Source organism: Python bivittatus, unplaced genomic scaffold (genome assembly GCF_059951505.1).
Source record: "Python bivittatus isolate LINGU-HERP-01145 unplaced genomic scaffold, Pbiv_v1 ctg000310_np1212, whole genome shotgun sequence".
In the NCBI taxonomy this organism is placed as follows: Eukaryota; Metazoa; Chordata; class Lepidosauria; order Squamata; family Pythonidae; genus Python; species Python bivittatus.
In genome coordinates this window covers 6114075-6139086 of record NW_028277054.1, presented here as the reverse complement: position 1 = coordinate 6139086, position 25012 = coordinate 6114075, and the positions used below count along the sequence as shown (strand labels likewise).

Below are 25012 nucleotides of genomic sequence, written 5' to 3'. Positions count from 1 at the left end.
CTACTTTCACACACATAAAAGAGGGCAGGACTTCAATTTCATGGTTGTGGCCAACTTGACTGTTCTGACTCCCCCTTGAACTGATTGGAGATGGTTCTGGTTCAGATAGTCCTTTCCTTAAAACCTGCGTTTTATTTAAATGTTTTTTTTTCCAGGTTTGCTGTGGTCGTTCATCTCACGCATTGCCTAGTTTGGAAAAGGGCTACGGAGAGAGATGTAGGTGTTTGGTACTTTGTTACTCCATCAAACTATTGCTTAGACGTAATTTCTGGATTTTAAATCATTTTGTATGCCATCGTGCTGCATCAAGTCAAAAGGTGGAATACGATACAAACGTTTTATTTTTATTTGTTGTTAATAGCGTCCTGATGTTTCTTCTCATTAAGATTTGGGGATCTTGCTATCTAGACTAGAACCTGTCCCATGGAAGATAAGAAACGTCCAAGCGTATTCTAACTTAAAGAGAACAGCCTAGACTGGACTGTAGCCAACTAGATCCTATATCAGGATTTGCAAATGCAAAGGTGCAAATGCGGATGGAGAAATGGGATAGAAGCGTTTCGCTCCTTCCTCGGATGTATGGAGTGGGGCAGACCGGCACAGAACCCAGATCTTTCTGCAGATTGTTCAAGGGGGAAAGTTGGGGGGTGGGAGAGAGAGGAGCTGATCCACAGCCTGAGCGTTAAGATTTCCCCCTGAAAGACAGAAGATCCCCGTCCGTAGAGAGTGGAAGCCTTCCTTAGTCCCGGGCGCCTTTTCTTCCTGATGCCATTGCCCACCTGCATGGAAAAATAAGGAAGGAGGGGCGATGGGGGATCATTTCCCCCCTACCTATGGGTTGGCTACAGGCCAGGTGTTGGAGCATGAAACGGATGACGACGACGATGGTGCATGCCTCTCTGTAGACGCCTGCGAGGGAAGGGCGCTCCGCACATGCTCAGAGGGGCTGTCACCAAGCTGTGCTCCGAGAGGGCTCCAATTTCGCCCCTGAAAAATGGCATCAATCGCGCAACCCTCTGATAAATTAATCCCCCCCCCCCCCGAAATGCTTATCGCTCGGTTGGCCCTCGACCCCGGAATGGAGGGAGCAGAAGAGAAAGCGCACGGACTGGATCCAGCCGGCTCTTCCTCTCACACCCCCCCCCCCGGGCAGGCTCAACCTTCCTCCTTCCTGGCTGGCTGCAGAGGGCTTCGACTCCAGCGCAGCCCCCCACCCTCCCCGCTGGCTTTGAAGTGTGCATGACGGGCGCGGGGACGGATCCCGGACTCGGAGCGCGCTGGCTGGCTCCGGGCGCAGGAGGCGGCTGGCTTCTCGCGATCCCGCAGCAGCGCGGGCGAAACCCGCCACCCCGAGGCGAGAGAGGGAGGGAGGCGGCGGCGGCGGCTGCCTGCCTCGGCTTCCCTTTCTTCGCTCCGCTCGCTCGCTCGCTCGCTCCCCAACACGCCCCCCCCGCTTTTCCGGGAGGGGATCTAATATCCCGCCCCCCCTTCTCCAACCAATGACATCACCAGCACCCCCAAAGAGGCCGTCCCAGCATGCAGCGCTGGCAGGCCCCGGAGACTTGCTCTGGTTGCCGGTGGAGACGCAGAAGAGGAGGCGGCGGCGGCGGCGGCGGAGGAAGAGGAGGAGGAGGGGGAGGCTCGGGCGCCCTGCAGGTGAGTGCGCGGCGAGGGTTGCCATCCAGGCGCGGGGGCTGGAGCCCCGCGCCGCCTCTTCCTCGGCGCGAGCGGAGCGGAGCGGGGTCGGGGACGCGTCTCCTTCGCGCCCGCCTTCGCCCTCCGCAGCAGCGCCCGCCTCGCCTTCCCGGGCTGGCGAAGCTCCTTCTGCCCCGCGCCGCCTTTCTCCGCGATTGGATCAGGGCCACCGCCTCTGCCCTCCTTCGGTCCCTTCCCGCTGGAAGCTCCGCGGCTCGACCCCCGCGAAGGGGCCTAGGGCAGCGGCGGCTCGCCCGCGCCCCCCCGCCCCAATTCCCCCCGGCTTCTGTCATTCGGCTTTCCTTTCCGCCCCCTCCCTCCCTCCCCCCTCCCTCTTCTCGCCCTCCCGTTCCTCCCCCCCTTTCACCTTTCCGATTTCTTCAAGGGGGGTGGGTGGGGAGAGAGAATCGGAGGTCGGCGTCTTTGGCTGCCCCCCTCCGCCCTCCCAACCCCAACTTCTCCCTTGCCCTTCCATCCAGACGTTGCTGCTTTCTCTTGGACGCTCCCCTTGTGCGCCCCCCGCCCGGTTCGTCCCCGTCCACCCCGTCCTTCATTCCTTGGAGGTGAAGGGAAGGGAATCTCTCCTCTCTGCATTTAGAGGCGAGGGGGGGGGGCGCGGGTAAATAGATGCAGAGAGAAAAGACAGACAACTTTCCCCTCCCTGCAGGTGCAGCAACAGCTCCTGGCTGGACAGCCCCCCCTTCCCCTCCCCGTTTCCCCTGCGGGGGCCCCTTTCCACTCAGCCTCTTGCACTGTGTATTTTCCTGTGCAGAAAGCCTGGAATGATTGGGGGGGGGGGGGAGAGAACGAAAGAGAAGCAGATTGGAGGTCAAGTTTGAAGAGAGAATTGGAAGCCTGGGAGGGTATTTCCTACGCTTCCAGAATTACAGACAGCCCCCTGTCCCCCCACCCCGCGGCCCCTGCACCTTAAAGACACATATTCTTTGTTCTTTTGCATCTCTCCCCCCATCTTCCTGCCACAATGCATACTTTGTGGGAGCTCTACATGGGGTGGGGGGGAGGATGGACCACTGCAGTCCCTCCTCCCAGTGGATCAGGTAGGTGAGCAGGGTGGGGTGGCGGCCATGCAGATAATGGGAAGCCCTGCCAAGGAAGGAAGTTGAGGCTGTATAAAGGGTAAGAGGGCACCGTGGCTCATTATTTTTAAAAGAATCATTTATTTAACTCCCTCTCTGGCCTCTGGAGTAGAGTAGAAACACTCTGGAGCAAGCCCGGTGCGCTCCTTGGATTTCTCGGAAGTAAGTTCCGCAAAAGCTGTGCCCAAGATTGCAGGCTAAGGGTTAGCACGTCTGAACCCTCCCCCCCCCCCCCGCCGCCTGCCTGCCTGTTTTCTGCCATAAGATGGGTGCACCGCAATACCAGAATTTGGGATTGGGGAAGAATCTGCCCCCCACCCCATTTTCCCACTGATGGAGCAGTAAATCAGAATCAAAAATAGGTGCCTGGACCCTAAATGCCTTCCTTGACTGCAGTGGAAGAAAGGGGGGTGGGGGTTGGCGGGGTTGGGGAGAGAGAAGAAGTGCCCCTTCCCTTCAGGGGGAGCGTTGGGTGGAGGGGGGTGTCAAGGGGATGGAGAGGAAGAGGGTCTCGGACACGGGGCCTTAAAGATTTTAGTCCGATGGTTGTAGAGGAATTCGAGCAATTACAGATTATTATCTGGTTATGCCTTTGACCTCCTGAGTGACAGACGATTGGGATGCTGGCCTTTTTAAAAAGTGGGGGGGGGATTCATGCAGGCAGTAGTGATTCTTTCTCTCCCCCCCCACTGTATTTTTGCTTGTCTTCTTCCCTCTGTTCCTGAATTGTGCCTGCCATTCCATTGCCCGTGTAATTTATTCATCCCAAGATGCACCTCTCTGCAGTTGCAGGCAGGAATGGGGGAGGGGGGCCAGCAGAGCTCAGTTCTCCCCCCATCTCCAATGACTGTACATTTTGCTGCTACTTGTTGCCCCTAACCTGCCCTTCTCAGAATAAGAGAAGGGGCGGGGGTTGCCCTGGGTGGCTCGATATTCCTGAATCCGAGTGCGGGCTGAGATTTAGGAGGAGTGGAGGTTGAGTGCGACAGGAGAGGAGGAGGAGCAGGAGCCCAGGAAAAAACAGCAGAGATGGCTTGGGGTTCAGACAGGGGTGGGGGGTACGTTTCTCGGCGCGTGTTGACTGGAACCTGGCAGACTGAAGATCTCAGAGGGCAGGCGCAGCGTGGGGCCGGAGAACGTGACTTTAGGATAAAGCACAGCAGCGCTGAAATGGGGTGGCCCAGGGTTCAAATGTGTGTGTGTCTGGGGGGGCAGGTGAGATGAGCCGTTGAATGCAGAATTTCTGCTTCCTCCTTCCAAAATGCAGCCGTCCCTCCACAATGGTCAGCTTAAGCTCAGGTAAAGGATTCAGAACGCATCGTTTTTTCCAGAGCCTCTAAGAGAGAAAGCGAGGCGGCACTCACAGGGTTAATGTCTGGCGGGCTCCTTGGTGGGGCAGGGCAGGTCTGGAATTAAAGGGTCAAGGGGGAGAGACCCAGCTGCAGCCTGTCTGTGAAGCCAGACAGGGTCAGAGGTCACGGGCGAGGTCAGGGGTCTCTGTCGGCATAGCCTCCATTCATTGGCAGAGTTTCGCCTCGGCATAAATCAGTTTGTCTAGGAGGAGAGCAAGGTCTAGGGGCTATAAACGGGGAGGGGAGCCCAGCATCGTGGTGGTAGCCGCTGGGGAAGCGGCTTCAAATGGGAAATCTTCGGCTTATGTCCCTTTATGTAACGAAGCCTCGCTGTCCTCCATGCCCTGGATGGCCTCTCCTTTTCCCTCCCTCTCTTGACATAGAGGCAAAGGCACATGTCGTGTGGGCATACATGCACACACACAGCAGTGGACATGGCTTCACCAGGGATGCACGCTCAAGAAAGTTAACCCGTGTTCATAAACACATCTGCAGTCAAGGCTACGGAGGCATATGTTCTTCATCAGAGGTGCCAGCGCATCTGCGCATGTGTGAGTACGCACAGACAGCCTCTGCTCAAATGTTCCAGGGTGGGGCATCATCCAGGGAGCAAGGGACATCGTCTTTTGGCTCCCCACCCTGGTGATATATATTGCACAGTCACCTCTGAGTAGAATGTCGCCAGCGTCAGCTGGATCCTATCCAGGATGAACAAATGATTCTACATCTGTTAACCTCATTCCTCCATACCCAATTGGCATTCCTAATTACAGTATTTTCTAACTCCATATGCACCACACAGGTGTTCCTTATATCCTCACAAAGTTCTGTAGGTGCTCTTATCTCTGACACACCACCCAGATGCTGCTTCAGTATGAATTCCACCCTCTTTGTGCTGGCTTCCATCATTTGTTAACAGAAATGCAGACCCTCCCCTTTAATCTAGGCTTGAACCTGCTAATCTGGTCCGCTTAGGTCAGAGGTAGAAAAGATGAAGACTCGGGGCAGGTGGCCTTCACCCCTGTTTCTCATTTTGGAGATACCAGACATGGGGGGGGGGACAGATACACAAAACTGTAGTAGTAGAAGCTCTAAAATAAGCTTTACGTAGTTAGAAAAGGCAGTGTTAAAAAATAATCCTAGGTTCTACATCGTTCGCATTGTTGCCCCACCCAAAAGGAGTTCAGTGCAAGCCACTGATTACAAAAAGATAGTTCACCCCTATCATAAGGGATGGCTGCATCCTGTATCCAGTCCTTCGTAGAGGAATAAGGTATACTGATTTGCTGGAAGTTAAGAATATGATCTCTAGCATCTTTCATCTTTAATGCAGATGGTGAATGGGGATTAGTTTGGATTAAATACAAAAACTCTCCTCCCTTAAAGGTGGCATGTTCTCCTGTTGGGCTTAACAGTTGATGTGTTGGTGTGTGTGTATGAGTGTGCATATACATTACTTATTGGAACCCAAACGCTCATTTCTCTCTGTCCATGTATGTAATTTGATTGGTATGTTTGTATAAGCTTTCTTGTTACTGAATGCTTTGAGGCCAAATCTTGGGCATGTGAAATTATAACTGAGAGAGAGAGAGAAAGAGAGAGATGTGTTTTGCATGCATGGGACATGCTTATGTCAGGCTTTGGGAGGAGATATGTTTTGGGACCCTCACAGCTGTATGGCCAAGGGGTTGTATGCTCGAGGTTTTGTAAAGCACGCATGTACAGTCGATTTTTTCTACCCAGAGAAATATAAGCTTGCAGTCTTAGACAGTCTCAGCACCCCCCCCTCTTTTATTTTCACTCTCATCATTAAAGCCAGAATCCTCTTAAGAACTTGACCTCCTGATCAGCTGTACAGCAGGTTGTATATGCATGTGTGAAGCAGGGAGGAATTGCAACCACGCAGGAACCTGAGGGTGGGGGTGGGGGTGGGGGTGGGGGGGTTGGAAGAAAGAGAAATATTGCAGCCCTCCCATCACCCTGCCTATTCTCTTCCCATTCTTCTACATCCCTTTACTCTCTCTCAGTCTTCCTCTTTTGCTTGAATTTCCCAGAAGCGATCTCTACCCATATCTATGTTTACAGAAGATGTTACAAAGCTCCCATTCAGTAGAAGGTACCAAGGGTTGTTTTACATTTCTCTTTGTTGCAAGCACAGCCACAACTGATGCCTTCTGGATATGTGAAACTACAGTGCCAGTCATTTCCAGCCCCCAGTCATATCGGTAATGGTTAGAGAATGGAGTTATAATTTATTCTACCTTGTACTGTATTAGGAAGAGATGAGTTGGAGATCTGGCAAAATTGGAGATTTCAGGGATTTAAGGAACATGTAGGAGAGGGTTGCCTTTTCCCACGGCCATGGGCTGGAGTTGAGTTCCACAGCAAGAGGTAGATTTGTCCGCGTTTGTGTGCTGAAATCTGCCCCATGTCCAAACATCATGGCTGGTGTGCAGTGGCACGCTGCCTCCGTTTCCCCATCTGCCCTGAAACACAGACATAATACATGTCCATCAATTGCTTCAGTTCATTCAGCCATCTCCTTGTCTCCACCTTTGTCTCCCAATTCACACCCATTGCAACACAGAGACCGCCTTCTGTGTTTCCCTATTCATCCATCTCCCTTATAGGAACTGATCTATTTCTGCATCTTCTAGCTATAACCCCCTCCCACTAACCTATTCTTATTCATTCTTTAGCCTCAACCATGTGATGCCCTGCAACCTTCTAGTCATTTTCATCCATCCTCAAACCTTCAATCTTACGCTGGATATTTACTTAATCATCTGCCTGTATTCATCCATTTCACCACTGCACCATTTTCTACCAGATTTTATACTCCATTTCTGCCAGCTCATGCCAAATTGAACCATACGAGGTCTGCAGCATCATCCCTCCATCTTGCCCTGTCTACCTCTTCCTTCTGCATGTCTCCATCTTTCTTGCTTGCACACCTTTCAGGATGCATCTCCATGTCCCTAGTGTTGTTAATACACCATGGAGAGAGAGTGTGTGTGTTGTGTATGTGTTCCTAGTTTTAAACTCTCCCTGGCCTGCGTTCATCCTGATAAAAAGACAGAAGTGGGGAGGGAGAAGATGCATAACTACTAGAAGGTTTCCCTTCTCTTCCCCCCACCCTGACAGTGGATGGCGATCAGTAGGATGCAGTTTCAGCTTAGGGGAGAAAGCGAAAAACAGTTTCCTCCTCTTAAAATACATATCAGGACGGGTGTTGGAAGAAATTGCTAAAAGGTGTATCTCTTCCTACTAATACGCATGCTTTATATGAGGCCCAGTGCATAAGGTTTGCAAAGGCTGGCAGAGTCACCCTTTATTTTGTTTCTTGTTTTTTCTACCATCTGGGAGTGGCAGGGAAGGGACAGAGGGGAGAAATTTGATTGTTGGGCTGGTCTGCTTAGAATAAAAAAAGAAGTCTACCCTAAGGATTTCTGACTGCTCCTTTTCCTTTTCTATCTTGTGTTCTCCAGTTTAGTCCCAAGCACCAGCTAACCCAACCGTCCTTTTTTTCAAAGCTTTCATGAAAAATAAAAGGACATTAATTGGGTGGCTGTCTCTATTCCTGGGCATGCAGGGACGCAAAAGTGTTTCTAATTGGAGATCAGGGTTTTATGATCGTCTGAAAAACTGAAGAGGGGATAACCTGGGGAAGGGAATAATTGGCAGAACATAGTCTGGGTATATATTAATATGATTAGGTGTATGTAACAGGAGCCCTGACCTTTTTCCTCCAGCTTTTCTTCTCTGTTTGGCGTAACACCTATGTTAATGATGGTAAGCATGGAACCAGATGATATGGAAGTTGTCTTGAAACAGGACTGGCTACTGGGGTGTTTCTTCTGCAGATGTCATGTTTCCCCATCTTTGTTCTCCAGATGTGTTGGGCCTCTATAGCACAGCATTCCCAACCTTCAGCCATCTTAGCAGGGAATTCTAGGAATTTGGGCTTTAACACATCTGGAAAGCAAAGTTGGGGAAGGATGGCATACGATGGGTTTCCTCATGGGGAAGCAGAGGAAACAGACTGCTGATTCCATGGACATCGGATGTCCTGCTACAAGTATGTAGTTGCAGCATCGGCGTGATGACTGCATCGCCTGCGCATTGTCATTTTGGTGTCATTGCACATTGATGTGGAGGATCCTCCTACACTGACTTAAACATACACACAAGGCTCCAGCCTGTTTCAAGCCATCACATCTGGTTATTATTAAAGGGGCTGGTTATTACCTGTGGAGAAAGGATTCCTTTGCTTAAGTCTTGAGCCCAGACACAATGCTTGATTTCACACCTTATACTAAGCCAGAATGGGGTTTGTTTGGTTTTCGCTTTGCTTGCTCCACGTACTTAGCCATTGTGGTTTATAATCCACAGTTTATGAGTTAGCATGTTGTGTCCATTTGGCTAATTGTGATTTATTCCACAAACAACGGTATGGCAAGCTGTGGCGTAGGACCAAACAGAAAGCTGTCTTGCCACAATTGCTGATCAAGGGGCTTTTTGCCCAACTCTCCGAAAATTAGAGAAAGCCAAATCCAAAAATCTTGAATCCTTTGGACAAAGTTCCCATTCTAACCTTGTTCCCGCCACCAGCAACTAGCTAACTAATGTTGCCTTCTAGAGCTGAGCGCTGAAACAACACTGCTTTCTGCTTGGACAGGGAGAGAAAAAGAAAAGAGCCTTGTTCTCTGGATAATTTGCAGAAGACTTGCAGATTGGTGCTGGTGCCTTATTTTGCCATAAGCCAGGCCAGTCTAGTTAAGTAGTTCTGGGCCACAGGTAGTGGGTTTCGCACACAGAACAATCCATCAACATGGTTAAAATATTAACCTTCACAAGTTAAAACTTGTGAAGCTGAGAGCAATGTAAATGTTGGATATGGGTTTTCTTAGAGTATTTCCTTTGGGATAGCACCATCTTGCCCAGGGGTAGGGACTGTGTGTGAAGAGTTTAAAACTCAGTTAACAGAACCCACATTTGTAAGGAAAAGGTTCTGGTCTCAATCTCAACCAGGAAAGCACCAGTGTTTATAAGCACTAAACCATAATGTGTTTGGTTTGGCTTTTACGGAGCATAGTGATGGTTGGAAACCAGGATTTAGGGTTTAGCATATTGTGTGAATTCAGGCGAATTGTGGTGCATTCTGAAAACCATGATTAAACCAACATGGCTTAGCATAGTGTGTGGATTGAGAGAATGCTATGAGACTGTGGATCAGAGATGTAAGCATGATAGTATGAAGAAACTTCCCGTGTTCTTGCATCTATTGCACAGTGAGAGTGTGAAGAAGCAAAGTGGCGCACAGTGGCAGTGACATAGGCTGACAATGCTCAGAAAATTGCAGCAAATGGGCCTTTTTGCCTCTGGTGACATTTTATTCATGTATTATGCGATTTATCTACCACCTGAAACTCAGTGGACTCTGGGAGGCCTTACCAAATTTAAGAGAGTAAAAATCAGAACAACAATCTATTTGGTAATCAAACCCACAGTCTAATTTCCAGTTTGCCTGTAAGAAAATGGCTAAAATGAGTCAAATAAAAAAGCCAGGCCAAAGGCTTGTGTGGGGAGGAATTAGCCATGTGGGATTTTACATGTGCAAGATCTACATTTGTATAGAGAGGAGAGTCCAGAATTTCTGTCTTGTATTTAAAATAAATATGGAGGTGTTTGGGACTCCTTGCTCTGTTGTTATCTGCTGTCCTGCTCCAAAACAGGGTCAGTGATCTTTGCTCCCCCTCTTTTGGGTTGCCAAATCTTTGGCTCTTTTACTGCTCCGTGTCTTTCATGTACCATTGAACATGGGAATGTACCATTTGCCCTAGAGGTGTGGGAGTTGCGGGGCGGGATCACCTCTGCGCGGGTCCCTGCCCTGATTGCAATTGTCCTCCGTGGCCCGCCAGCTCCTTTCCCCTGCATTTTGCACATGGATTTTTACCTGTAATTCATTGTCATTCATCTGCGTCTGTGCATCCATCAACGGGCGATGCATGCATCCGCGTTACCCTTTGTCTGCATCAGCGGGTAGCATGCATATATAACCCTGCAAATCGCCATGTGAGATTGCCACCTGGCTCTGATGCTTTTCCTTGCGGCATGCGGGTGTTTTCCAGCCAGCTATCATGCAACATATGCGCCCCCCTTTTTTAAAAAGAAAATTGTGTGTGTGTGTGTGTGTGTGTGTGGCTGTACTGTTGTAGTATCAGGTGCTAGACTGATTCTCTAGGGACTTTGCCCCAACTCCTCCTGGAGTGTCTGTGTCTCAGCCTTTTTCCCCCTCCCCAAGTTCCCCCTTCAGGGGTCAGGGAGTGCCAGTGAGACAGTCTGCCGCCATGGCAACAAGGCCTAACACAGGCTTCAGCCTGACAATTTTGCTCCCCCTTAACCCTTCCAGGCCCAGCCCTCACTCCACCCCCCACCCCCATCTAGCTCTCCTTCAGCAACTTTGCCCAAACTCTTCTATTCCAATTCACTTGGTGGATCCCATTCTGCCAGTATTCGTTACTGTAAGATAAATAGCTGTGGCGCTGGATCTTTGTCCTGTAGCCTCCGTGTTCCAGCTTCCAGTCCTCTTGAGCCATTAACACCCACAACACACACGCACACAACCCCTTCCGATTCTTTGGGGTCTTAAACCCAGCAAGAACGATTCAGATTTGCTACCCCCCTTTTTCAAGTTTTCAAAATACTTTCGATTTTTTTTGAAATTTTGAAGAAAAATTGAGAACGTTTTCAGATGTTTACTACCGCATTTTCTCTGCTGGAGCTGAAAAGGCAAAAAACAAAACAACCACCTTTGAATGAGAGATACCTGGTGGCCAGTGAATTCATGAGGACTAGAAATATACTTTTCAACTTCTTCCTATTTTCTCACTGACTATAGACTTGCTGCAGATAATAATGGAGTTCAGACTTCTTTTTTACAGGCATAGAGAGGGGAATGGCAGATTATGTTTTGCTTCTGGATTTGCTTCTGAGCAGTTTGCTCTTCTATCATGGCTTTCAAAATTTTCTAAATAATACTTCTTGGGAACTCACTAGGCATAATACAAAGGCAATCATGCAAGAGCTAAACCTGGTGGTTTTTAAATGCAAGAGAAATCAGCAGGTCAGGAAGAGGGGTTTTTTTTTTGCTTTTTGGGTTTTTTTTTGGCATGTTGGTCCAGCTGTGGGGCCTCACCAAAAGCCATTTCTAGTCCCTGCCTCTTCTCCCAAATATAAAGCACATGTAATTTTTTTTTTTTTAAGTGTACCTATTTTTACTCTAACAAATGTTGGGATGTCATGTAGAAGCCATCAACTGACAATAAGCAGCAGCTGCCTTGATTTAAAAGGGTTGTCAGTTGGCCCTGAAAGAAGGGAGAGAAAAGGTGTGGAAGGAATAAGAAGGATGGGATTTTAACTTTTGAATAGGAACCCTTTAAAAGTTGGGCCTTGGAACTTTTTAACTGGAAGTGGAAGTTGTAACTCAGTTGAACTCTTGCAAATATCAGGGAATGTGAAGGTACATCTTGCCAAGTGCCTCTTTCTGCTGTACTTAAGGGAAAGGGACTTCACAGGTGTGATTTTACCTGCAGAGGAAAAAAAAAGCTGTGATGTACTTTTGTTCTCCAACAAAGAGGCAGAAGGAAAGACACTCCTCCTGAAATAATCCTACAAGAAGGCTTAATGCTCTGGATTTATTTTTATGTGAATGCAAAGCAGGGTTGGGAAGAAACGTTTGTCCTACTGGTCCATTACGAAGAGCAGAATTTCCCTTCGTTGTTACCCAGCGCACTGAAATCAGGAGGTTAGCAGGAGTAGGATATGTCCTTTTGACCTCTCTAACAGATTAGCCAAGTTAGTTGGTATTAAGAGGGGACACAGTTTGTCATTGCTAGCAATTATTATATTGCTATTCCTTCAATCTTTGATTCCAGGGAAATGGCTAGTTATGTGGGAACTGCTGCAGGAGGCAAAGGTGGCCCTATCTATCTATCTATCTATCTATCTATCTATCTATCTATCTATCTATCTATCTATCTATCTATCTATCTATCTATCTATCCTCCATCATGCCCCTAGAGTTGTTTGACTAATTTACAGGTTTTTCCAGGAATCAATATAAGAATTGCAACAGAAAGAACTACAGCAATTACTACTAGTAGTTGTTGCTATTACTACTAGTATTAAGGCAGTCAAAGCTACAAGCCAGCTTCCTATCTGAAGGTAGAAGTTAGGCAATAACTTGCTGTGGATGTAACCTTGTAAGCTGCCTCGCTTTCCAAGCATCTGCTGAAACAAAAGCAGGAGCCATCGCTGGAAGGGAAGGTCAGAAAGAGCCTGCTTGAATTTGAAAGAGATGCATTGCTGGAGAGAGGGCCCTACCACTAAGAAGGCCCTGCTCTTTTCCTTCTCTAGTGCAAACCTGAGAGAGAGCAAGGCCTCTCTGCATGAGTTGGAGGCTTGTGAGGGATGAGATGTTTCTGCAATGAACTTGGGCCTGGGCCAAGGATGGGGGACTGTTGTTCCACTAGAGGCCAAGCTCCATTGAACATATCCTGTCCTGTGCAGCAGTGGGCAGGTCTGGAGAGTGGGCCATCCTTTGTCTTATTTTTTGTTCTCTCCCATTCCTCTCCCACCCACCCCCCGCCTTTCTTTTTCCTCATTCTTTCCTCCTCTGTTTTTTCCTCTTCTAGAAGAGGCAGTCACCTTTGGCAGAGGTATGAGCTGTTCACTTGCAAAGGCTCTCTTCTGCCCCACTGCCTCCCACCCTTCTGTCCTTTTCCATTGCCCCCTGCTGTCCCCCCCCCCTTTCTTGCTGGATGTGTGAATTGATCACTTGCAGAAGACTTTCTCTCCTGATCTCCTGCCCCCCTCCCCTCCCCTCCCCTCCCCTCCCGGGCTTCTTCACTGCGGGTGCAGCCCTTGCAGAGCTGGGCTTTGAGTTTCACCTCCCTGCCGGTGACCTGGGCTCCTCAGCCTTTCAGACACCTCCTGCTCTCTCAAGTGACTCCTCCTTTTTCTCTCCTGTTGTTCTTTCCACCAAGGCTTGTCTGGTGAACTGCCTTATGCTGTAGCCCTGGCTAGACCTGCATGAAGCCTCACTTTGAGTTCATGTGCCTGATCCCTTCAGTGAGAATGCCAGAGAAGTAGCCGTGTTAATCTGCTGCAAGGAGAACAAGAGGTTTTGCGGCCTCTTAAAGATTCAGTTTGTCACAAGCTTTTGTAGGGCTCCATTCACTTCAACAGAGGCATGGGGCAGAGAACTTGTCCCATACAACAGGGTTCCTCAACCTCAGCAACCTGAAGATGGGTGGACTTCAACTCCCAGAATTCCCCAGCCAGCCATGCTGGCTGGGGAATTCTGGGAGTTGAAGTCCACCCATCTTCAGGTTGCTGAGGCTAAGGAACCCTGCCATACAGTAATGTTTTTAGGCTGCCAGAAGACTCTTCATTATTTAGGAAAGTCTCTGTCCCTTCTACACACACACACACACACACACACACACACACACACACACAAAATCCTGCCCAGGAAAACTTCTGCTCCATATCACAGGAGTGTACAGGCTGGACTTTCTGCATAGCCTCTTGGTCTTTTTCCAAGCCCAAAAGATCTCATTTTTTTCCTCATGGTTGAACAGTAAACTGGGTTTGGGGATGGTAGAGCTCATCATGATGTATTATTTTATGATTTATTGCATTTCTATATTGCTGCAATCATGCAGCTCTCCGTGGTACATCAAGACATAAAACATCCTTGGAGAAAAAATAATTTAAAAAATCTACAGACAACCAACGTACAGTCTAAAAACGAAGCAATGCATTAAAAAAATCTATAAAGGAGAGTTTAAACTCCCTTCCCTCTGTGTGATACTGTTCAGCTGATTATTATTATTGCTATTATTATTTATTCAATTTGTATTAATACAATTTGTATTATTTGTTCAATTTATATTATTTATTCAATTTGTATGATGAGTAATTACTGTTCAGCAATGGAAAAGACAATTATTTTTTTTCCACTGTAGGATGAAAAAGGACCCCCCCCCTTTCAACACCCAGCTTAAAAGTAAAAAAAAAGTAAAAGAGTTCCCTATTGTAGGTACACTGCTCTGCATCTTTCCCCACTTCCTTGGCTGGATCTGGTGGGGCCCCAGTCGATACAGAAAATATCTGTGGTGTTCCTGCTTACTTGTGTTTCTACCCCTCCCACTGTGATTTGGCTCCCCACCCCGCTGGCCTGTGTCCTCCATCAGTGGTTTTAATGAAAAAGTCTGGATTTTAGGTAAAAAGAGTCCCCTCCCTCCCCCCACATCTCAAATCATGTTCTATGCTGATGCAAGCTGCAAATAGGAAAGTTGCTAGTTGCCTAAGGACAGGTGACCAAGTGGTGTTGGGCCAATGGAACTGGGTTAGAAGGCAGTCTGAAAAGTAAAGGTGATCGCCCATATCTGAATGCAAGCAAATGAGGCTTCTGAGGTGGGGGAGAGAGTTGCCTGACCCTAGGATGTAGTCCCTGTGTTGCTGTTTTAAAAATCCAGATAATTTGGGGATGGGAACTAGAGTTACTCCAATCCAGATATTCCCTGGGACAGTGGCAGAACACAGCAAGCAAGACAGCGTGTGTGTTTGTGTGACAGAGACAAATGCTGATAAAGGTCAAGGATGTGCAGTGTGTGGAATCACAAAGTGAGGAGGCCAAGATCTCCTTTTGCCGCCATCTTGGTCTTTAGTTGCTCTCTGAGCTCTTATGTAATTTTCAACCCCATTTTTTTTAAAGGGTAATAACTTGCAGATGCAAATTGCATTTAACTTTGCTTTAGGCCTGGGAACACTTTGGAAGTGATTTGAGAGCAGGGCTTCAGGCCTTGTGCGCAGCACCTCTCTGCTTTCTTTAAAGCAGCCTTTTTTCATACTTCCTATGCAAATCTAAAAGCAAAGATACCACTTCTTTCTGGATTGACTTATATAACTCTTAAAGCAAGCCACAACATTTTTCAGGTTCTGGCAAGGGAATAGTCCAAGCTGAGTGATAGAGCATTTGCTTTGCTTGCAGAACATAGAGCTTTGCCAGGCTAACCAGGACTATACTGAAGATACTACAGTCCTGGGAAAAGTTTTCATCTTAGATCTTAGCTGTTTCCAGACAGAACTGAAAGTATTGGACTAGATGGACAAACAGTCCACATTCAGGCAACGCACTTGGTTATAAGGTGATTTTATTTGGCTTTGGGCTTAGAGGTTTATGTGATGCAAGCCACTGCAGCTTGTAAACCATGCTTTGGATTTTGCATGCTATGCAAACTTAGAAATAGTCTGAGAGGCAGATCTACTTTCAATGGCCATTCTCCAAAATGTAAGCTTATGTGCAGAAATATGTACAGTAGTCAGCTTTCTCTTCTTAATACAAGAATATGCTGGAGAAAAAGCATTTCTCTTTTCAAGGAACATTTTGACCGATTAGATCAAAAGCACTGGGCTGTCTTATCTATGGCAATTGCCTTTTTTTCCTGCCTTTCCAAAAGATTGATGAATTTATTTACTTCACAATATACTGATAGCACCTTTGGTTCTGAAATGCATACTTTATAACTGGGGAGGCTCATCTTCACTTTCAGTGTACAAATAGTGACTATTTCAAATGGGGAAAAGGATTGCCCACTAGATAATACTACTGTACTACTTTGGTGATACTTACAGTATGTTATTTTAGTTTGCTGTTCTGTTAGTGTCTGGATTGGTTTGTTCTGAGTAGCTGGATTTTTTTTCTTTCATTTCTTTGGACATCCCTCTCATTTCTGTTTTCTGCCTGCTGAGCAATATACATATTTTCTAGACCAGTGTAGCTGGGAAATCCTGGGAGTTGAAGTCCACACATTTTAAAGTTGCTGCAGTTGAGAAACAGTGGACTAGATTGTGAAGTCACAAAATTCCCTGGAGAAAGCAGTGCCAGATCACATCCATATTGTTTCCAATAAAACAGTATGGAAGCAGCCACTGAATTTTGCTCAACTTGAGGTCATCTTTACCTTTAATTGCATACCCTGTTCATGCATAAATGTTGATTTGGAGATCATAAACATCCACAGACCAAGAAGAAGGTCTGCTTTTCATTTTATAGTAAAAGCAGGATACTAGCCCTTAAGGTTGTAAAGAGAGACTCAAATGCATGTGCACAATTCAAGGGAAAATTCACATTCTTCAGGACTGCAGAAATGAAAATATGCTTGAGATTCCTCGTTCTTTTCTTTAAAATCATGGCTTGAGCATCACCCCTACTTTTTAAGCATTGCTATACATTATAATCTGTTTATCGGGCAGTAGAAAGTCAGTTTTGTTCATTTTTGAACTGAGTCCAACTTCTGATAATTTTGTGGCAACAATATGGAAATAGCTCCCCATTGTCTTCTTATGAATTGGAGGGTTCCCACCCCCCAACTATCCAATCTGGTCTGTGACATTGGAATTTCCTAGTAATTCCTCACCAAAGTATTAATCAGATGAAACCGGGCCTGGCTTTTACAGGATCAGCCAAGGTATCCATAATCAGTAGAAGTCAAGCCTGAATCAAAGAAACATTACCTTTACCCCGAATTTGCTGTTATTTTTTTCACCTACAAATGGATGCACTTTAAACCTCTCCTAAGTACCCTGATGTCGCACTATTTCTTGTTCAGCATTTGCAAAGGATTGCTCTGAGACAAAGACCAGAATATGGTTAGTTGTCCCCAGCTTTTTGCTCCCCAAAAGACCCTTTACTGCTTTTGTGCAACACAGCCCTCTTCCTGGCATTAGATCAGTGTTGTCCAAACTTGGCCACTTTGAGTGGACTTCAACTCCCAGAATTTCCCAGCCAGCCATGCTGGCTGGGGAATTCTGGGAGTTGAAGTCCACTCATCTTAAAGTGGCCAAGTTTGGACAACACTGCATTAGATGCTTCCATACACATTTTTTGGTGTGCAGTTAGTCCATCTCAAAGGCCCAGGCGATAGTATGAGCTCTTTTCCTTTGCACTCCTGTATCCATCTTTTTCCCAAACACCCAAAATTCAGAATGGAAAGAGTAGATGGAAAGCGGAAAGGAGTTAGCGATATTGTTCACTTACTCCTGCTGTACTTGTTGCAGTGTCTGAACATAATTAGATGCTCGCACCAAAGAAGAGCTAATTCTCCTGAGGTTGGATGCTGAACTGGCATTTGTCCAGCCTATTGGAGAAGAACAAAGACTAAGAATGCTAAGAACCCTCCCACAAGACCCCTCCCTCCCCCAAAAATCTGGAAACACCCACAATCTCTGCAACATTTGAAAGACAGTATTGTCTTTAAACGTGTTAAAGTGCAATTATTTTTTAAAAAAAATGTTTCCAGTCTTTAAAAAAATCCACGGAGCACAGTGAAGTTTGGGGGCAGGTTCTCACACAATTAAAAAAGTCGGGAAAAAAAGAAACTTGGAGTGGGAATATGTAGTCTACTGCATACAGACTCTTAATGTATTTACAATGCAGGCAGGTCATGCAAGATATTGTTTGCAAGTACAACTTGTACATGGAACCACACAATTCCACCCCCATCCTGGTTGCCTATGAAGCCAATGAACCATGATTGCTTAACATTAACATGGGATTACTGCTATGATGTTATCAATATCTATGAGTAATACATGGGCTTTTCTTCTTCTTCTCAATGACTTCATTGGCCCAAGTAGGCAAAGAGTTGCTGCAAGGGGAAGAGAGAAGAAAGTTAATGAAGTTGGGTTTGTGGAACTGGTGATCATTCAACTTAGTGTGAGATCTCCACCCGGCCCATTTGCTTGTGAATAGCAGTAAAATGAAGGATTTTAGTGCAGGATCATTTTCCCCCATCAATTGTCATTAGATCAGTTCTTTCCCTTTGCAATCCTTGTTATGTGCATGCGTGAAAATTTCCATCTTGTCCTGCTACAGATTTCAAATGGTAGACATCATTGCCTGTTTATTCTGAAGTAGAATAACCATATAGCAGATGGTCTAAATATTCAGCACTTTGCCTTTGCTTAATGTTTGGAGTCTCAGTAAAAGCTGTATCTTTTGATCAGAAGTGGCTAATTTATACACAAAAAGCCACAACAACAAACATTGTGCAGTGTGCTCTCTTAATTTTATTTTTTTTATTTTTTAAGTGGTGTAGAACACAGCTGGTAACTGCTTTTCCAACTGGAATAAGAAAAGTGGAAATCTCTGGGCTCAAGGGAGATCTAAAAAGCTAAGCCAGTAGCAATTTGAGTGGTTGAGACATTGGGGTCACAGTGTTTTCAGAATCATGTAAGCTTGGACAGGACCAAGATGCATCGCTCTTACATGCTTTGGCAAAACTCAGTTTTCACTGCATCGGATGCCTTGAGCAAAACAGTGTATGGTTGGCAGCGTATCTCAATTCCCACATGTACTTGCCTTCTTTTCTCCGAGATTGGCTTAACAAGGACTTGACTTGATGTATATGGAGCATGTTACACCCAAGTCAAATTTGATTTCTAGAATAAACCCATAGAACAGGGGTTCTTAACCTTTTTGTGCCAGGCCTCTTTGAAGGTTTGGTGAAATCTACAGACCCCTTCTCAGAAAAATGCATTTCATTGCATAACATTTTTTAAAAAGCATAGATTGTATTGCAAAGGAAACCAATTATACTCAAACACAGTCATCAAAATATTAATGGGTTGTATGGATATTTAGGTACAAAAAAACCTTTGAAATGCAAACTGTTGACCATATCAATTACACACTTTCAGAGGAAAAGGTACTTCATGTAACTAAGTATGTCCTGGTTTTTTTTTTTTTTTAATCTTAATCATTTTAGATGGTGAGATTTATTGAAGTTAACAAAGATTTTTGGAGTCCAGAGGCCATAAATTACTTTGTTGCCTACATTCATTATTGAATGAAAAGCTAAATTTCAGTTAAATGTTAATGAAAACAAAGTTGTAATCTTTTTCTGATCCAGGTTCACAGACCTCCAGGATTTTGTTCACAGACTCCCAGTGAGTTCCTGGGAGAGTAAGAATCCTGCTATGGAATACGGAGGTCTTTGTTTTGGGCAGGAAATAACCGTGTTTCCCTTGCACCCGAGTTTTCAGAAAACAGACAGTGAGCCAGCCTCCACAAAATTAGGCTGTATTGGCAGTTCCCAGTGGACCCTTAGCTGTTTTTTTTCTTAGCCTTCCTAAATAGGAGTGTTGCCTTTGTCATCGCTGAGGCAAATTCAAGGAAACTCCGTGATGCTAAGTAAATAGCTGTTACCTGTGAACAAAGGGAAGAAAAGTGACTGACTGTTATGAATGCTGTTGGAGACTAGAACTAGTGGATTTCTCCACTATCCATGTGCATTCTTAACATTCATCACAGTTTGAAGTTTTCCATACTGTATAGGACAAGGCCTACATCTAAATCTGAGGTTCCTAGGGCTTGTGTGTTTCAGGAAGTTAGTTTACAATAGATAAGAGTGTGTCATCCAGGGGTGTCTGCAGGTGTGATCACAAAAGCCGACATGGTGACCACAACGGGGTGGACCAGTGATGCACATAAAAAACAGGTGGAGTGTTGATCACACCATTGTGGTTGCGTTCTTGATTTTTTTGACCACATCCTCCAGACACCCCTGGTGTCCCTCTTTGTCAGAACCAAGCCTCCAAAATTTGGATTCAGAATAAATGTAAATGATTATAGGCTAATGTACTGTACAAGTACTGTAACCTCATTCTCACCTGCTCCTGTCCCTGTTCCTTGTTCGCACACATTAATAATAGTCAGTTCACAACCCCCAGCTTAGCTGCTTTGGCAAGGTGTTACTTTCAAATAAATGGGGCAATATCTTTATTAGGCTTCCAAACTGTCACAAAATAGCGAGAAAAATTTCAAGTTCTCCAGAACTCTTCATCAGGTGGTGACTGTGACTAAATGAGACTTGCTGGCTCCATTATCAAATTGTTTTTTCTTCCCTGTCCTCTGTCTGTTTAGCATCTAGCCTTCTATGTATGTCCAGCTGTCCTTCCATGGCTAACAATCACATTTATTCAAAAGTGAGGAGTGCTGGGTTCCCAGTAGCTTACTGGCACCTTTAAGATATAAAACTAGACCCCCCCCCCAAAAAAAATTCAGATATCCGCATCAAAGATTTAAATAGCTTAGAAATTAGGGAACTGTTATTTTTCTCAATAAAAATGCATAGTCAGTATATGTTCTTTTCCCCTGAGTTGGAAAAACACCTTTTTCATCTGAGATCAGGGAGGGAGGCAGATTTTTATCAAAATTTGGTTTATTTCAGTTACTTGGACAAAAATGTGATACAGGCATGGGGGGAGGGAGCAACGTCACATGGATCATGATGTCATCACACAAATGACAAAAATGATGTGGTTTGTGTCAAAGGTGTCATGATGTCATCCCTCAAATTACATAATTTCTGTCATTGCATATGCCATCAAGGCCTTGTACTGGATGCTGGTGAATGTGGTAGATTTATACAGATGATTGTATATCTGGAGGACCTTATCTATATTGCTTTTCTTGCCATTTTTTAAAAACTATTTTGGGGTTCAGATAGATGAGCATGCACTGATGGCACCAGCTAATGGGTGTGACGTTAAGATTCCTGTTCTGGAACTGGCTGTGTTTGCTGATCTCTTCAGTTTCTTCTTGGAGAATAGGTCCTTTATGACTTCATGTAGATCCTGGTAACCCATGTTCTGTGGGATTAGAGGAAAAATAGGTTACCCACATTATGCTTAAAGTTGGGAGCCCAATCACCCTAGAACAGAAAAGCCCTGTTTCTCCCACTTCCTTTTGGACGATACATACGCTACCTTCTCTTCTCTTTCCGTGGACAATTCCCCGCCGGTGATATTCCACAGCTGCTGACCACCAAAGTTACCCCATGGTAGGTGAGGTGACCTACACAACAGGTGTATGGCTTCCAGAGCAAGGATTCTGGGAGCTGTGGTTCAGTGAGATGGTTGATAAGTCCCTACCAGATGATACCTGCCTGCAGCTCACCCCACTTAGTCCTCTACTAAAAAGCAGGGCCTCTTAAACTAGTTCCACTCCATAGTAGAGACACATGCTTTCAGTGTGAAATGGGCTGCTTCTCTCAGTTGGTATAAACTTTTAGGCAAATCCAGAAGACTGTGTGTGTATTTCAGCTGCACAAGGAAGTGCCAGAGGCCACTGCAGATAGGTTTCCATAGAACCACGCGGCACTTCCTCTCTCTCTCTCTTGTTTTCTCCCGTGTTCATATTATACTTCAGATACTGAAAATGTGGCAACCACCAGGTCCACGGAATCACTTGGTGGTGCCAGAACATTTTAAATTCAACTGATAGTTGACTAAGCTCTGAGCCTCTCCTATGTGTGTACTATAATACATGCAAATGGATTATGGACTTATAAAACTGCCTACTGTAATACCAAATGATACCACCTAACCTGGAATTATCTAATAAGATTGGCAGTGACTCTGATATTCTTCCCAGTCCTAGAATGGCTGGCTCTGTTCATCCAGTGCACTTAATCTGATTACTGAAGTAATCAATCTTCTATGTCAGTTAATTCATTCTAGAAATTAACCCACTTTGGGTTCCTGACTCTATAGACTGTGCCTAAAACTAACTCAACTAGCCAAATGGCCTGGATTCACACAAGCCAGTGAAACCACCCAAAGCTTAACCAGGATTAAAACTAACCAAGTTATTTTGTGACACCAGGTTTGTAACTGACCTGGTTAGTTGTATGTGTAATGCTGCCCTAGAGGTAGAAGAGGTCACTGGATCATCAAGTGCAAACCCTGCTCAATACAGGGATTCCAGGTGAAAACATGGCAACTATTAGCTATTAGATGGCTGTCCAGAACACATCTATTTTGTCACCTGCAACCCTTTTATAACAAGGAGATACCAGAAACTAAACTTGGACTGTTTTGCACACAAAGCATGGCGTCTGTCAGCGGAATATGGGTCCTATGAGTTTCAAAAGGAAATGGTGAAGCCTAGGCATGTTCAGGCAGAAAGTGAATGAAGGCATAAAATAACTCCTCCTTAAGACTTGGCAAAATAATAATTCTTTCAGCAGTTGAGCTTTATGTCTATGGAAAAGATGGCATAGTGTGATGTGGGCTATTGTGTACATGGATAGAAGGTTTCCAAAGATCCCCAGCTCCTCACCAGAGGGTTTTAAAGATTTGTGCAGGATCAATCTGCTTGTATTTGCTGCTTCCGATTTCCTCCTTTTCCCAAAATTGGACTAGACTCACTCCATCTATTCAAGTTTCCCCCATCAACCTAAGAGCAGAGGACGTGCCTCTCCAAACTGGTTAAAACTGGATGTTTAATCAGAACGGGCAGGTACTTTTCTCAAGTGGGAAGTTAAGGGCTTGTACGTGTCCTTTTCTTCCTCTTGTGCACTGGGACGTGTGTTGGAAAGAAGGGTCAGGAGCTATTAGACCAGTGTTTCTCAACCTTGGCAAATTTAAGATGTGTGGACTTCAGTTCCTAGAATTCTCCAGTCAGCCATGCTGGCTGGGGAATTCTGGGAGTTGAAGTCCTCACATCTTAAAGTTGTCAAGGTTGAGAAACACTGTATTAGACCATAAAATGCAGTGATATGGGATGTATTTAGTCCCAAGGAAAGGCAAGCATTACAACTGTGTCATTCTGCAGCATGGACTCTGCAACTCAGCTGAGTAATGGGACACAGCAGATTCCCAAACCATCTACGCCATGGCACGGATAGCCTTGGAGAAGTGCTTATGTTCAGCTCTACACCACCTGCACTGTGATGGACATAGCCTGGAAGATGGCCTCTTGCCCCCAGATGCTTAGCAACCAGAAAGCTAAATTACAATATGGCATAGATTTAACCTGCAGTGACCATGCTGGCTCGCAAGTAGCTTTTCTTTGTCAGCACCGAGCTGAAGATCTCCCACTGGAGAAGGAACTTTAAAATTAGCCTGGAAGACTTTAATGGAGGAGAGGGAGAGGTTGGAGGTGCCTGAAGTCCCTTTGGAATATTTCAAGGTGGGGGGGGATAAATAAATAAATAAATAAATGGTCTTGTGAGAAGTAATATTTGGAAGGGTAGGACATAGTTTGGTGAGGCTTTTATGTAACTGTAGCTTTCATGCTGGGAATAATGATGGAAATTGTAGTCCAACTCACTGGAGAGTTCTACATTTGGAAAAACTGATTGATTCTGCCACCAACTCAAACTGTGAGTTGCCATTTCCTGTGTCGGTTACAACCAGAGGAATAACCACAAGTGACTTCTTTGGGGATGTTATGAGGTTAGGGAACACTAGAGAAGTACGTCTGAGACAGCTATATATGCCTTAAATAATTATTTCAGTCCTATCTTTCACTTTCAGCAGAGAGATTCTTGCAAGACATCTCACAAGTAACACCCAATTGTTACCAAACAATATCACACAATCCAAATAATATCCAAAATGAGCAAGTTGGGGGGGGGGGGTTAATGGGAGAAGGTCCAGAGGGAAGAGGGACAATTCCATCTGAGGAGACTCTGAATTTTGTTTTTTCCTGTCTCCTTCTGCTTATCTCCCTGCTTCAAGGCAGATACGTAAAATACTGGCCTATGTAAAATACTGGTAACATTCAGAGGTTTGTGACTCAAAGCTGGGGTTATAATCTGACCTGAAGTAGGCGGTATTAAATGATGCTCAGCACCAGCTTCTTAGCATGGTCTCTTTCAGCAGCATTTAGGCGTTATTCAAAAGGTGCCATGCTTCCTTCTTTCTGCAGAATATTGGAAAAGCAAGAGGTTTAGAAAATGGTACATGGGGTAGAAAAAGGGGAGAGAGAAATGCATTTCCTCCTCTCGTGCCAACCAAGTCAGTACGTTTCTTTGGCAAGGGATTCAGGAAGCCTTTTTTTAATAACACTACTACCCCTACTAGTGCTGCTACTACTACTAATAATAATATATCAGCTCTGCATACAGTTCATAATTAAAGTATGCAGATGGTTTCCGCCAGGATGAGGTGATGAGATGGCTTCAAAGAGGATTTGTCATATTGGTTGAGGAAGAGGAATCTGTGTGGCTCGTAGCCGCGGTGGCTACCTGGGCGGGTGTCTTCCCATCAGACCTAGAGAGCACCATTAGCAAACGGATATTCAGTTCTACGGACCTTTGGTTGGATCCATCAGGGCAGTTTGGATGCATGGGAATTCCTCTCTTAAATCCAAGAGCCTTTTAGGAGCGGGAAAAGACTTCCTAAAATCCTGGAGCTGGTCGTGCCATCGCTCGTAAAACCACGTTTCAGTCTTGTTTCCCTTTCTCCGGTGTTCAAGAAAAATGCTGGGGTGCAGAAAGGGGAAAGCTCTGAATAGCCTTGGGATGGCGAGAGAGAAGGGAAGAGATCTAAAATGGCTGCCGCTGGGCACTTCGGCACCAGCAAGTGGCGTTAAAATCATAGCTGGGCTCCACCAGGAAGGTAGCTGGAGACACTCGGAGAGAAACAGGAGAGAGGAAGAGAGCCAGTGAAGGAGATCTCTAAAAGGGGAAATGAAAGTTGGTTCTCTATGAAAATATTGGGGGGGGGGGGTTTGAAGGGTGGACCTCCACTCTCAAAAGAACCCGGGAGGTCTTTGCTGGAGCTAGTCAAACCCCTCTTGATATGAGAAGATGGGCTGTTGGGACGTTCTCTCGTCATCTGGACCAGAGACGTCGCCCCAACGGGCAGCCCTGGTCCGCTGGGGCTGGGGATCAAGGAAACAGGCTAGAGAGACCGGTCCAATCTCAGCTACCCCAGGCCAGAGCTGTAATTCCTACTCTGGTGCAGGGAAACTCCCGTTTAGCTCAGCCGAGCCGGGTTGGGTGGGAG

At 45.8% G+C, this 25012-nt stretch overlaps 2 long non-coding RNA genes across 2 annotated transcripts in view; one reads left to right on the top strand and one right to left on the bottom strand.

The window, feature by feature from the left end:
• Positions 1-1207: 1207 nt before the first annotated feature.
• The window catches only part of LOC148216115 (uncharacterized), a 30138-nt gene continuing 6333 nt past the window's right edge, over positions 1208-25012 (top strand). The window contains exon 1 of the long non-coding RNA XR_015795986.1: positions 1208-1656. This is a non-coding gene — a long non-coding RNA (uncharacterized LOC148216115). The remainder of the gene's footprint in view (positions 1657-25012) is intronic.
• On the bottom strand, positions 20410-25008 carry LOC112542463 (uncharacterized). The gene is made up of 3 exons (XR_003086211.2): positions 24317-25008; positions 23823-23924; positions 20410-20866 (listed from the first exon to the last, which is right to left on the bottom strand). It is a non-coding gene; the product is annotated as an uncharacterized LOC112542463 (long non-coding RNA).